At 39.2% G+C, this 15,602-nt stretch overlaps 1 long non-coding RNA gene across 2 annotated transcripts; it reads left to right on the top strand.

Annotated features, from left to right (window-relative positions):
- Positions 1–3,541: 3,541 nt before the first annotated feature.
- LOC121064095 lies at positions 3,542–14,951 on the top strand. Of its 2 annotated transcripts, XR_005816332.1 has the most exons (4): positions 3,542–3,847; positions 10,750–10,869; positions 11,457–11,531; positions 13,424–14,951. It is a non-coding gene; the product is annotated as an uncharacterized LOC121064095 (long non-coding RNA). The 2 variants fall into 2 exon arrangements; XR_005816333.1 differs by lacking the exon at positions 11,457–11,531.
- Positions 14,952–15,602: the final 651 nt, after the last annotated feature.

Here is a 15,602-nt window from a genome sequence, read left to right as displayed (position 1 = left end):
GTTGGTCTAAACTTAACACCAGTTGGATGCTAACAATGTATTAATTCATATGCTATCATCACAAGCTATCCTCGAACTTTAGTTAACATTAGAAAATTGCTAACCTGGAAAAAAAAAGCTTTAAAATTCTTTACTATAGACTTTCTACAAAGTTACAAGGTTATATGTCATCCAGCAATTTGAAGAACACCTGCTGATTTACTGCATGGATGGAGAACGCATACAAAGCAAAATTTTAAATGTTAACGGATTATCATTGTCTAAACCTGAAATATCACAGTCAGATACAAGGCAGAGCCCAGAAAAAAAAAAAAAAAAATCAAAAAATTGAAATATACACAGATTGACAGCAAATACTTTTAAGTATACATTTGTGAAAGTATGACAATCTAGAAGTACTCTGGAAATAAATTCTCATGGAGTGTTTCTCTGCTGTAAGTTTGATTGTTCCTTGTTTCATTCACTACAACAGGAAATCTGGATGGGAGTCTTGCTACCCAGTCAGAAATTATTCTCAGTAAGAAAGTGGCTTTCCTCATCTCAGAATTCTTGTTATGCAGAGCATGATACTAATTCTTGCAAGAATTATTTAACACCTGGGCTGTTCTGTTTCTTGAGCCATCCTGGACCTGGAAAGCGAGGTGATAGTGGGAGGCCATTTGTAACTGCAAGAACATTGTCATGTAGCGGAATATATAATTATGACTTAATACTATGGGATTTAAGGGCAACCCATGACAGGGTCATTCCAACACAATCCTAGGAATAAAAACAAATTCTTTTTGACATACAGTAGGTAGAACTTTTTTAAAGTATGTACAGCACTTTAAGTACTGTGCAGCCAGTTTGGATCAGCTGATGGGGGAACAAGGACTTAATGCCCTGGAGCAGATCACAAGAAGGATAGGCCTAGGCTCTGCCTCTCAGGACAACTAACATAAAATAACTTCAGCTACCCAAGCTCTGCCTTGTGTAGTAGAAAGTTGCTTATCTCTTACTTAACAGAGACAGTGCAATGTTTTTACTCACTTCAGTAGATTAGCTCATTAGCTATGTACTGACTACATAATTACTGAGTACTAAGGCAATTTCTTAATTGATTTCTGTGCATTAAGGCTGTTCAAGAGAAATGTGAAGAGTTATTGCACAGGTGCTTGTCAGTAGAGAACCTCATTCAGTTGCTATTAGGTGAAGAGAGAAGCAGAGGAATGACATGGACTACCTGTGACTGTTTTTCACAAGATTTGCAATTGACAAGTCATCTATACTGGCTGATTAGACTTCTTAAAATCTGCACATACAATTTCATTTCAGATATACAGCAATTATTTACAGAGAAATAGTATGTGCAGCCAGAGAGACTAGACATGGCTCTTACCTTACGTATCTGGAAACCTCTTAGCATATCTGCATTAGACTGCAGAAACATCTTAGCTGACAGGTTCTATTACAGAGTGCTCCTTAACTACCACCTAAAATCACTGCAGTGCACAGTCAGCAGATTTTAGCAGCCCAAATTTCCTCCAATTCCAATTACACTGGACATGTTCCTACCTCCTGAAAGCCAGAGGAAGCTGTTCCTGCCAGTCTAGCTGTTTCTTTCTGTGTATTGTGCATTGGCTATGACCAGGCATTGTGGGACCAACTCCTTGTCTAATTGCAGTGAATTGCTGCAGCCATTCACCTGCAATCTGTCTCATCTGGAGGTGAAAGGAGAGGAAAGAAACCTTCCCAATTTTAATTCAGAATCATTAAAAGGAAAAGTGGCCAGGGAATGGAGTTTGAAAAGGAACTGATGGGGTGATGGTCTGGAGTTGCAATACAGAGTGGGGTAATAGGTTGTTAAAACTTTTACATGAGGAAATGTGGCTGCAAGAATATTGGCCTTCATAATGAAAGAGATTATATATATATATAAATGCTGAAAATCTTTAGTACTAAGAATTCTGTGTGAAATCAATTCATTTGATTAGTACAAGATGTTACAAGTTACTTCTATATGACAGCCAAGATTAATTTTACATTGACGAAGGGAACACATCCTACCTTATCAATTATAAAACCAACATACAAAATAGAGGAAAAAGAGTAACTGCTAAATGGAAAAGAAGTAGAAATGCTTAGTCATCCTTTTACTAAATGGGGTCAAAATCAGAATATCAACAAGACCTATGTAATTTCTGATAGAAATAAGTACCCTAACTGTTGTAATATGATTATTTCAGGACATTAAAGAACATTTTGTGAAGCATAATCAGGGTAATTGCAACCTAAAGCTTATTATTCTACAGTGGTTTTCGTCTTCAAAGTATTACAAATGCAACAGATTCTTAAGAATTTCCCAAAGCATGAAGTGTGTCCCCTGAGAGGCCTGATGAAGCAGTCAAATGCAGCAGGCATAGAACAATCTCCAAATTCCTGTATCAGCTGTCATTAGTAACAAAAGAGGTAAGATTTTCAAAAGTATATCTATGTGACTTCAGAGCCGTCAGGCTGGTAGATGAGATCTGGTAAATTTGTTTCAGCAGCTGAAGATGGTAATACCCCACAGCGATCTGTTTTCTACCTCAGTTCAGAGTTAACTCTTCTAAAACACCTTCAGCTGTTTTCTTCTATATATCTAGGTTCACCCTCTACTTTGTAGAACTTTTCAGACACATGAAGATACAGGCATGTGTCCTTAAAGTCACCAGTGTGTACACTAGGTGACTAGGAAGTCACCAATGTCTACACAGTGTGACTAGGTCTTGTTGCCAGTCTGTAATGGACTTTGCAGGAGGTATGGGATACCAGAACAGAAAGGAGATAATGAATTCCCTGGTTTGTCAGCAGCATCTGTCTCACAGAAATTGCAAGAAATCTGAAAGTTACCATCAGTTGTCTCTCTGATACTGTGTATTGTATGGGGTTTTGACTGCTCAGGAAAATAGGACTCCCTTTAGCCTTGCTGCTCTTTGGCTCTGCTCCATCCATACATAGGTCAGTTTGAAAGTATTCTTGATTCCTGGGGCTGTTCTAGCCATTGCTGAGGTTAATCCCTGAAGCCTTTTAGCCAGTGCCACAGCACCATCCTGTAACAGGCTTGATTGAGTCAGGGTTTTCAACTTACAGTGAAACGGGAAAAAATGAATGAATAATGACATGAGTTATATATATTCTAAACAACAAAACCAAGAAACTCCCAACTTAAACAAGGAAAAAAAAAAGTATAGCAAAAGGAAAGGACAATCACTAATTAATAATGTTTAAAAAACTCAGAATGTAAGTGCTATTTGATCAGAAAAAAAATAAATAAATCTGAAAATCTGGGCCAGAACTCTAGTGATGACTATTTAAAGTGATCAGATGTTACACTCAGGAGTACACATAGAAAATCTTTTTGGAAAGATAGCTAATGAATGTGTCAGGGCATTGAGTGCACTACTAAACCTTAATGGCCCTGCCGAGCCTCACCTGGGGCCTCCACCCACATCCATGGGTTTAGAAGCTGTATTTAAGCTCAGCTTTGGGCCTTTGTTCCTTTCTTGAGCTATGTTGGAGGTGTTTGTTGCTCATCTCTGTCTGTTCATGGGAGCCCTGGGTCTGAAACTCTGTGGGCTTGTTTGGCAGATTCACTGTGACCTATGGAGTGACTTCATGGCTTGAAGTCAGACCTGCCTCATCACTGTCATAACGGCTTATGACTTGGGCTCTTGGTTGGATGTAGACAGAATCTCAGGGTTTGTCCTGCTTGTCTTGCTTGTGTGCTGTGGGACTGGGCCCTGCCTTGTGAGGCCCTGCTACTCATGTTATACCCATTGGCTCTCCAGCCCTTCAGGAACATCCAGTGTAAAGGACGGATATTCAGGTATGGAATGGCTTTTCACAAACGTTATTTGTTCAACTTCCTGTTTTATATTGATTTTAATTTTTTTATTCATATCAGAATTAACTCCTATCACTTATGTCAATAAGAGACATTCTAAGAAACTGTAAGGCTGAAGTACCTGTGATTTCAGTCTTTTGTAGTAGGTGTGAGAGTTATGTTTGGAGTATATTATAGAGCTGTATCAGAGACAAACTTGGTCATTTTACCCTTCAGAAATAATTTCTAGTACATGATATAAACATTTCATTTTACACAGCAAAATTCAGTGCACTTTTTACTTCAGCCAAGTGCAGATGCTAAAGCGGAAACCACTCAGGATTTGAACTGTTAAGTTATTTGAGGAAGAAAACATTCTTGAAAATAAAATGAAAACTAAAATGCCTAAGCCTATACAAGTCACATGAGTGATCCCAAAAGACTGTGCTAAAAATGTCTATAGGTATCATGAAACATGAAAAACATCTATTGGGTTGGGGGAGGCTCCCCAGATTCCTTCTGTATGCACTAGAAAAGCCAGAAGATGCAAAAATTCCTGATTCTGAGTGTATAATCAGCATGAGCAAGTCTTGGTAACTCTCAAAGGGTTTTAATGCCCTGCACTTCTCCATCCATTTTTTTTTCTTGCAAAATTACAGATTGAGCATATTTTAAAGTAGAAAAATGACTTTACTGGACTTATGCAACCTGGTATTGAAGAGGGTAAGAAACCTAAACTTGTAACTCTACTCTTTAACTCAAAGAACTGAATTTCAGTCTTTTATCTACAGTTAGGGTTATTCCCTAACTTTTGGATAGGAGAAAATCCCTGTTTGTTGTTTTTAACTTCCTTTGCTCATGCATATAACAGAAGGGGAAGTGTTGTGGTTTAACTCAGCAGGCAGCTAAGCACCAGGTAGCCATTCACTCATGGGGGAGAAAATCAGAAAAACAGGTAAAACTTGTCAGTTGAAATTATGTCAATTTATTAGGACAGGAAAAGAAGGGAATAATAATAATAAAAAAATATACAAACAAGTGATGCAGAATGCAGATGCTCACCACTTGCAGACAGATGCCCAGCCTGTCCCTGAGCAGCAGCAGCACCCCTCCTGACCAACGTCCTTCTGTGTTATTGCGGAGCATGTTGTCATACAGTGTGCAATATCCCTTTGGTCAGTCTGGGGCAGCTGTCCTAGTTCTGTTCCCTCTGAGCTTCTTGTACGTTCCCAGTCTCCTTGCTGGCAGGGCAGCATGAGAAGCAGAAAAATCCTTGACTTAGTGTAAGCACAGCTCTGTAACAGCGTCAGCATGTTATAGAATCATAGAATGGTTTTGGTTGGAAGGGACCTTAAAGATCATCTTGTTCCAACCCCCCTGCCATGGGCAGGGACACCTCCCAATAGAACAGATTGCTAAAAGCCCCATCCAACCTGGCATTAAACACTTCCAGGGATGGGGCATCCACAACTTTTCTGGGCAACCTGTTCCAGTGCCTCACCACCCACAGAGTAAATAGTTTCTTTGTTATATATAATCTAAATCTACCCTCTGTTAGTTTAAAACCATTACTCCTTGTCCTATTGCTACATTCCCTGATAGAGTCCCTCCCCAGCTTTCCTGTAGGCCCCCTTTTGGTAATGGAAGGCTGCTATCAGGTCTCCCCAAAGCCTTCTCTTCAACCCTAACTACCTCAGCCTGTCTTCAAAGGAGAGGTGTGCCAGCCCTTTGATCTTTGTGGCCCTCCTCTGGACTCATTCTAATGCATCCATGTTCTTCTTGTGCTGTGGGCCCCAGAGCTGAAGGCAGTACTCCAGGTAGGGTCTCATGAGAGCAGGGTAGAGGGGGAGAATCACCTCCCTTGATCTACTGGCCATGCTTCTTTTGATGCCGCCCAGGATATGGTTGGCTTTCTGGCAATGTGAGCGCACATTGCTGGCTCATGTTGAGCTTATCAACCAACACCCCCAGGTCCTTCTCCTCAGGGCTGCTCTCAATCCATTCTCTGCCTAACCTGTATTTGTGCTTGGGATTGCCTGGGCCCAGATGCAGGACCTTGCACTTGTCCTTGTTGAACTTGATGAGGTTCACACCAGACCACTTTTCAAGCCTGTCAAGGTCTGTCTGGATGGCACCCCTTCTTTGCAGAATGTTGACTGCACTACACAGTTTGGTGTCATCAGCAAACTTGTTGAGGGTACACTCTATCCCATTGTTCATGTCACTGACAAAGATGTTAAACAGTGTCAGTCCCAATACCAACCCCTAAGACCACTTGGGTCCAAGGGTCTTCACTTGGACACCAGGCTGTTAGCCATAGCTCTTTTGAGTGTGACCATCCAGCCATTTCCTTACCCAACAAGTGGTCCATCTGTCAAATCCATGCCTCTCTATGACAAAGTGACACACTTAGTGGATGAGGGAAAGGCTGTGGATGTGGTCTACCTTGACTTCAGTAAGGCTTTTGACACCTTTCCCACACAATTCTCCTCAAGAAACTGGCTGCTCTTGGCTTGGAGTGGTGTACGCTTCATTGGGTTAAAAACTGGCTGGATAGCCGGGCCCAAAGAGCTGTGGTGAATGGAGTCAAATCCAGTTGGAGGCCGGTCACTAGTGGAGTCCCCCAGGGCTCAGTACTAGGGCCAGTTCTCTTTAATATCTTTATCAATTATCTGGATGAGGGGATCGAGTGCACACTCAGTAAGTTTGCAGACAACACCAAGTTAGGTACGTGCCTCGATCTGCTCGAGGGTAGGAAGACTCTGCAGGAGGATCTGGATAGGCTGGACCAATGGGCTGAGGCCAACTGTATGAAGTTCAACAAGGCCAAGTGCCGGGTCCTACACCTGGGGCACAACAACCCCAAGCAGCGCTACAGGCTGGGAGATGAGTGGTTGGAAAGCTGCCTGGCAGAGAAGGACCTGGGAGTACTGGTTGATAGTCGGCTGAATATGAGCCAGCAGTGTGCTCAGGTGGCCAAGAAGGCCAACAGCATCCTGGCTTGCATAAGAAACAGTGTGGCCAGCAGGTCTAGGGAAGTGATTGTCCCCCTATACTCGGGTCTGGTGAGGCCGCACCTTGAGTACTGTGTTCAGTTTTGGGCCCCTCGCTACAAGAAGGACATGGAGGTGCTCGAGAGAGTCCAGAGAAGGGCAGTGAGGCTGGTGAGGAGTCTGGAGAACAAGTCTTATGAGGAGCGGCTGAGGGAGCTGGGGTTGTTTAGCCTGGGGAAGAGGAGGCTCAGGGGTGACCTTATTGCTCTCTACAAGTACCTTAGAGGAGGCTGTAGCAAGGTGGGGATCAGTCTATTCTCCCACATGCCTGGTGACAGGACGAGGGGGAATGGGCTAAAGTTGTGCCAGGGGAGGTTTAGGTTGGATATTAGGAAGAACTTCTTTACTGAAAGGGTTGTTAGGCATTGGAATGGGCTGCCCAGGGAAGTGGTTGAGTCACCATCCCTGGAGGTCTTTGAGATGTTTAGATGTAGAGCTTAGTGATATGGTTTAGTAGAGGACTTGTTAGTGTTAGGTCAGAGGTTGGACTAGGTGATCTTGGAGGTCTCTTCCAACCTAGATGATTCTGTGATTCTGTGATATGTCATGTGGAACAGTAGCAAATGTTTTCCACAAGTCATGAGATAGTCAGTTGCTCTTAGCCTGCCCACCAATGCTGTAACCCTGTCATAGAAGGCCACCAGATTTGCCCTTTGTGAAGCCACGTTGGCTCTCACCAGTCACCTCCTTACTTTCCATGTGCCTTAGCATTCTTTCCAGAAGGATGTGCTGCATGATCTTGCCAGGCACAGAGGTGAGACTGACTGGCCTGTAGTTCACTGGGTCTTCCTTTTTTTCCCTTTTTAAAAATGGGATATATGTTTCCACTCTTCCAGTCAGTGGGAACTTCACCACACTGCCATGACTTCTCAAATATGATGGATAGTGGCTTAGCAACATCATTCTCCAATTCCCTCAGGACCCTTGACTTCATTTCATGAGGTCTCATATACTCATGCACCTTCAGTTTCCTTAGCTGGTCTTGAACCTGCTCTTCTACTACACTGGGCTGTTCTTCATTCTCCCAGTCCCTGCCTTTGCCTTCTGGGGCTTGGAGTATGTGGCTAGACCTCTTGCTGGTCAAGACTGAGGGGAAAAATATCACTGAGTACCCTAGCCTTCTCTGTATCTCTTGTAACCAGGTCTCCTGTTTCCTTCCGGAGAGGGCTCACAATTTCCCTAGTCCTCCTTTTATCACTGTCATCCCCGCAGAAGCCTTTCTTGTTGCCCTGGATATCCCTGGACAAATTTAATTCTAATAAGGCTTTGGCTTTCCTAACCTGATCCCTGGCTGCTCAGTAAACGTCTCAGTATCCCTTCCAGGCTACCTGTCCTTGCTTCCACCCTCTGTAGGTCTCATTTTTCTGCTTGAGTTTGGCCAGCTGGGTGTTGCTTTGAGTGTTGTTCCTTGGGGCTTCCTTGGCTCAGGAGCTCCCTCCTGTATGCCACAATTCCCTGCTCTGCTGCAGATCAGAAAAACAAACAAGCAAACAAAGAAAAACAACAGAAGAACCTTTCTTTTTTTCTCTTTTCATCTAAGTCCTAACCCATTATCCTAGTGCCATAGCTCATGATTATTGAAATCTAGGGACTGACAAAATTGCTACGAATGGTTCTTTGTGCTTCAGATTCTGTTCAAAAATATAGGTTTAAATACAAAAACATCAACTGCAGATGTGCACAGAAGCTATTTTCACAGGGTCGTATAAAAGAGTACTGCCTCTTTAAAACATGAAGCTAGAGGAAAAACACCTTTTGGAAAGTCAGACTATAGGTAAACACTAAAACTTTAATCACATTTTTCGAAATATTTCTTGCTAGTTTTGTGGTATAAATAATACAAACCAATGGAAAAAAGCTGCTGAAAGTGATAGTCATACATGTTAACTTTTTTAGAGTATGTTGTAAAGGAAAGAGCAATGTCAAAGTGAAAGGCTTTACAGTTTACGAGTTATTCAGATATTACTTTTGTGTGAAGACTATGAATTGTTTCCTCAAGTTTAAGGTTTACAAGCATAGACATCTTTCCTCCAGTCAGGGTAATCAGAAGGAAGCAGACTACTAATTAAATTCCTGTGTCCAACTGAAAAGTGAACTATCCAAAATAATGATGCCTCTCCAAGGGAGGGAAAACGTTAAATAGCTAACTTTCAAAGGTAGTTGTGAATTCAATTATTGCACAGAAATAGTTATGGATATTTGATAATCACTGTATTTTGGAAGTTATGCAGGAAGCACTGTGAACCAGCTCTTTGACTTACTGAAATCATTAGGGAATGGTGCAGTATGTTTACTATTCTTACTAGATCTTGCTAATTAGCTAGTTCACCCATCACATCACTGAGTTTGGACTGTTGCTGCTATACATGGAAAATGTTTAGGGAAAAAAATAATTTAGTTTCTTCTTCTATTCTGACTACTTATTGACTTCAGAATTTGCTGTTTTTACTACACTGGGCTCCAGTGCAGAGTTTTTGTCTCCCCTCCCCCTCTCCATGTGCTGGCTGCACCTGTACATTTTTTTCCCCTATGGAAAATAGCTCATAAAAGCTCTAACACAATGCAGATATCTACAGTTCAGTTATAAATGCACAAAGCCAAGGATGCAGTATTTCAAGAAAAGCAAGCAGCTCCTCTAATCATCTTTTTGTTAATATGTTCCAGAAAAGAAAGGATTTGTATTGACAAGAAAGAACTTAAAGGCTGGTCAAGTGTATTAAATCACTTTTTTTTTTTTCTTAAGGCACTTCATGTTTCCAGCTGCTGATATGAGGCAGTACTGTACAGTAACTGTAGTGCTGACAGGCATTTCTATGACTGCATGATAAGGCCTGGCCTTTACTCAGCACTCACTATAATATCATTTGCCTCAATGACTTGTTTTAGTAAGAGTCCAGTGCAAGACATAGGAAGTTACAATAATGTAAGTTTTGAAATACTAAATCAGGAGTTTAAATCAATAATACTTACTTCTCACTTCAGATATGTATTTAAACCTCAGTTTCTGAGTGACCTATCAGTAGATGACTAAGAAATACTTTCTAAAAGGAAAATATCGTTGCTACATATCAGATTGCTGTTTATGAATTTCTGCAATAGAAGGACATGAAAAATAAGCACTTTCAAGTAAAGTGTTTGTGTTTATTTTTTTCTCCTCTCATCAGGAGTTTTATTTTTTGTTTATTTTAAGTATCTACCTGTATAGCAATATTTTCTGGAAATGCATTCCTTTTCCTCACTACCAGAAAAATCCAATCTTGATATGTAGCTTTACTTCCAAATAAGCTATGAGGTAAAATTCCAATTGCTAACAGTATCCTGCAAAGTATTTGTGGACAGATGCACAGTGATTTGATTCCCAGAAATGCTACCTCAAGATATTTTCATTGCCAGAATGTTACCACTGACAGCCAATTTTGCCATGTCTGAAACAAACACGTTTCTGCTGCTGTTCCTAGAAGCTGAATTTTGTGGAGTAGTGATAGCTGTGTTACACTTGATCATTTTATGACTAAGAGAGTTCACATCATATACGTGGAGTTAACTTGTGTCATGGAATTAGATTTACACAACTCTAATGTAGCATCAGTTAAGTAACAATCAATTATTACACACCTTTATAGCAGATTAAGTGCAGTTGAAATCATATAATCTTTATCAGTATTTAAGTATCAGTTGTTTAACACAATGATTTAAGAAATTTGCTACAATAGAAACAGCAACTAAGTTAAAGATTCATGAATGGCAAGGTTCACTGGAGAGTTACTGCAGGGTTCTGGCAGTTTTCTAAATCCAGTTGCACACTTCCAAAGTACCCCCTAGAATGAATTACTCACCCTGTGTTCTAATCAGTGTTTGTCTGCAGATGAGCTTGTTCCTTGAGGATTCAACCCTGAGATGCATTTCTCCTCAGGGGCACCCTGAGCGGTGTACCAACTTGGTGATCAAGGGTGCAGCCTGCTGCAATCACTGGTGATCTCAAAAAGTTCTTGTTTGGGATAACTATAGGATTGCATGGACATTGTCTTTTGATCATTAATTTTCAAGGATTCAGATCTTTTTCAAATTAGTTTAAGAATCAGGTTGTGCAGTCCCCCTCCCCTTAGAAAGTAACTGTGTGTTTGTCAATTAGTCATACCACAGGGTCCAGTTGTGGTAGGGGTGAGGCTTGATCATCCGAGGCCTATACCATATGAACAAAAGGTGTTAAAGGGACTGAAGCAAGAAGTAAGGCTTCACTGCACTCTGCAGATAACAATGGAATGGTGTCAAGATAACTCTTCCTTTGGTTATGAAGAGAAATGAGATGAGACGCCATATTTATTAAATTGGCTGATTGATTTGTAGTCAAACTCAAATTCCTTCATTACTGCCCATGACAGATTTAATGGGAATGGTATGCTTGAGGCCCTGTTGCTAACAAGCTGTCCATTTCAAGGAGTGATCACATTGAGGCCTGCTGTGGCTCACAAGCCTGAGCAAGACTTATGCCATGTGTAGGAGCAGAGCATACCTGCCATAACTTGACTCTCGTATTAATATTTTCAATTTAATCACAGAACTGCAGGGGTTGGAAGTGACCTCAAGAGATCATCGGGTCCAACCACCCTGCCAAAGCAGGTTCCCTAGAGCAGGTAAATAGTCTCAATACAAATTAAGCCTCACCAGCAATATAGTTGAAATCATTTTATTTGCCCTTTCTACTATCTACCCTTTCCTCTGGTGCTGTATTCACCTTCTGTGCCCAAACATCAACAGGACCAACCTCCCTTCAACAATAGTGAGGGGTGTCACAGCAAGCCCTCACCAACCTGGGGCCTGCACCAGGGGAGTTCCTCACTGGCGGTTGGGGGTTCCTTCCTTTTCAGTCATGGGGTCTGCCGTGGGGTTGCTGCCTTCTGTCTGCTCCCAGCAGAGTGTTATCAACACTTCTAGCCACAAATCCAAAATACATCAGCATATGGGGTGCTGTGAAGAAAACTAACTCCATCCCAGCTAGAGCCAGTGCAACTTGTAATGGCAAAAAACATTGGGCAAACATAATGGCAAAAGTAACTGGGAGATAATCATGATGGGCAGTTTAGTAGGGAGAAAGACAGGAAAAAAAAAAAAGCTTTATATTTCCTGTAATACTAAATTTTCACACAGTGCTACCCAGTTTTGAAAGAGCTATAGGAACACAATCATTTTAACTTGCTTTTCTTTCATATGTTCTGATTTCTCAGGAAGGTTTCCTCTTATAAGGGGGATTTGAAAAACATTGGGAAGCTTTTGTTTTTATTATATCTTTCCTATCTTTGAAAAAGATTGCTTTGACAAAGCTGAGGAAAAAAAAAATATATATATAAGTAGGGAATCCAATAAGAGGTTATTTTCATGTAAAGAAAGTAGTGAGAGAATCAATTATATTCTAATACTTTGGCAGAGTTCACAGCAGTAAAAAATAAATATTATTTGCAATTATTTTCTGTAATTTTCTCATAAAACTTATAGGTCAGAATCAAAGAAATTAAAAGTTTGAATCTCAAGCTGAAATTAAAGGTAGTCATTGAAAAAATGGTTATATATATATATAATAATAATAATACAAATGCCAAACATTAAATACAAGGGGGAGTTGTACTTGGAATGAAAACAGAGAAAGAAAAAGTTATGTTACAATAACCAGTTATTTTAAAGGATCAGAAAATCTTTCCTGAACCATTTAAACTTGAAAATCTCCTCATTTGAAAAAAAGAGACATTTTACTATCACAGCTTTTATGCATCCTCTAGGTTAGTACTTCCAACATAAGGCATCAACGTCTTTGACCTTTCTTAGAATAAATACAAATGTTAAATCTTCTAAACTGTTTTTATTTTATCAAAACACATGGTGAGATTTTAACTGATCCTTTCAAGACCTAGCTGTTCAAATAGCAATTCATCAGCATCAATGCACATAGGAAATAGCTTTATCAGATGGTAAAAGTCAAAGAAAAAGATTTCACAGAAAATATTGTGAAGGTGTTTGTAAATGGTTGAGGTAAATCATGTGATAGAGATCAGCCTGTGTCATATCCAGTAATTATTGTGCTATGGGTTAAGATTATTGAATGTTTATTTTATAAAATGTTTCAACTATGCCCTAAACATACGCTGAGTCAGAGAAAAATGGAGGAAGGTCACCAAGTGAGTTAATTAGTCCATAAAGAGGCATACATTTCTCATGCAAATTACTAATCTCTAGTATCAGGCCACACACATAATGTTATCAGTATTAGAGTATTGCTTTGACATCTTATTTTTCTGATCTGCAAAACACTGGTCAGACCACATGTTTAGAGTTCAGCTTCTCAGCTGAAATGGTCAAGAAATACATTTATGTAATTGTCTGTCTTTTGTTTTAAAAAAAAAAAAAAAACATATTTGAAGGTGAGGCCCTCCTCAGTAGAGTTATGTTATGTGATATCAACCACTCAGAATTAATGTTGAATGAGATTTTTAAATAAACTAATTTGTCTATGGATATTTCTCATGTTTTTCAGGATCTCCATGTTTCTGAGGCCAGGTGACATTTCCAGTGGACGGATCTAGTTATTGACAAGTGATAACACTTATATCACCACTGTATAGATCGTCAGCCCCTCATTTCACCTTGTTTTGGTTTTGTTGGTTCGGTTTGGTTTTCCCCATCCCCCCTTTGTTCTAAACAGTAAAACAACAAAGGTAATTCAAGCAAGGGGAAAAACAGAGAAAGCTAAAATTCATTACAAAACTTTGGATTTCATTTAAGCTGTGTTTCTGTACCTTTGGAATTACTTTTTTAAAAAGCAATCAGAAGTCCATTAACATTAATATAATATGGTTATAATTAAACCACTTGGATTCCAACAGGACTTTCTTTGGTCCAAACTGAAATTTTAGTGACAATTTGTTGTAAATAAATGGAAATTACAGTGACACAACTGGAGGATCTTTCTTTTGTTGTCTTGATGCTGAGAGGTATATGATTTTTTTCCTCTCATCAGATGCATGCTGGCATGTTCACCTTTTGAACACAGTAACATTGGTATTAATGAGCAATATTAAAATGTCCTTAAGCAGAACAAACATCTTATCCACCAATGTTGAGAAAAGGTCATTCATATGGCTCAGTCTTTTCAATGCTGCCATCTGTAATTTAGGCATTTTAATATGTTGGCATATTAAATAGTACATTTGCTCCTGGTGACTAAGCAATACTTAGGTAGTGGACCCATTCTGGATGATACCGCAAAAGTTCTGGGGAAAAAAGATTGTAAGCTGCACTGCTGTCAGCAGATAGTTGTATAAGAAGACCCTTGATAAATTTGATTACTTTGGAGGTACTGCTCTGAAAGGCCTTTAGACACTACTCCATTTCATCTGTAATTTTTTTTTCTGTTTTTGGGTAGATTATATGGATGGAAAACTGATGTGATTTACGTGCCCCTACATTGTGTACCACTGTGTACATAGAACACTGTGGGTAACACAAGAATGTAGTGGATTCAAGGCTATATTGAATTTATTCATAATAATAGATTCACAGATCTGTCACCACCTTTCAACTAAACAAGTGAAAGAGTCTTGTACACAATCTCACTCATATTGTGATTGCCTTTTTAAAATCTTGCATGTCAGTATTCTTTGACATTTTCTGACATTGGGATCTCTTTTCAGACTTTATTCTGAAGACATAGGTCTTTATCAATTGAAATACATGGTTTAATCCTTAAGGTTGAAATGTTTTTTAATATTCAAGGTAAATTTAGTTGGCTAGTATAGGAATTGCTGTATATTCCCCATAGCTACTGACATAATATTAATTTAGACTGTTTTGTTTTTAAAATAGCAGAAATGAATTGCATTTTTAACATTAAATTCTGCTTGGGCATGGACTTCATCCCAATGTCACTGTGTTAATTAAAAGTCGCATCTGCTGTTATTTGTACTTTGAAAAAAAAAAATATTCCCAGTGTATATAACATTCAAAAGATCATAGTAAATATAGTGTAGTCCTAACAAAACAAACAAGTCTTTCTACAATTAAATAATCCATAACTCGTTTTTCTAACAAGAAACTAATTCTGTTTTGAAAACTTGAAAGGCTTATAGACTGAAACCACATTTACCAGTAAATCATGTGCTTACATTCTCTCTATGAAAATATTTGAGGCATAAAAGTATAGATTTTTTTAAACTGAATTCACAGCTTGCTCTGGGAAGTAAATAATTCTGACAATTTGATTTAATATATAACCAAAAAGCCATGAAGAAAACAACCTGTTGTTGTTTACCTTTACATATCTACCATATGTATATATTAAGCCATTTCTTTGCTTGTATTGTATTGACAAAGCACCTAATTTCTCACAGAAGAGAAAGTAAAAAGTATTGATGCCTTGGGGTACTTAACTGAAAAAAAAATTTAAAAAATGGAACAGCTATGGGAGTTAATGTTGGAAATACTTATGCTCACATTGAATTAAGCCATATTACTGAAAACAGGATAGAAGATTTGGCCGTTTCTAACATAGAAAATATCTCACAGGTACTTTGAATCATGCACATGTGAAATACTTCCAACAGCTGATGATACAAATTAGTTTGCCTTGATCAGTAGCTGTGAGTATATGCATGTGTATGTCTCAGTATATATAGATGTAAATACCTTTCAAAAAAGACAATTATGCTTTAGGTAAA

Source organism: Cygnus olor, chromosome 1 (assembly GCF_009769625.2).
Source record: "Cygnus olor isolate bCygOlo1 chromosome 1, bCygOlo1.pri.v2, whole genome shotgun sequence".
Taxonomy (NCBI): domain Eukaryota; kingdom Metazoa; phylum Chordata; class Aves; order Anseriformes; family Anatidae; genus Cygnus; species Cygnus olor.
The sequence above is the reverse complement of the archived record's forward strand: the minus strand, read 5'-3'. Positions and strand labels throughout refer to the sequence as shown.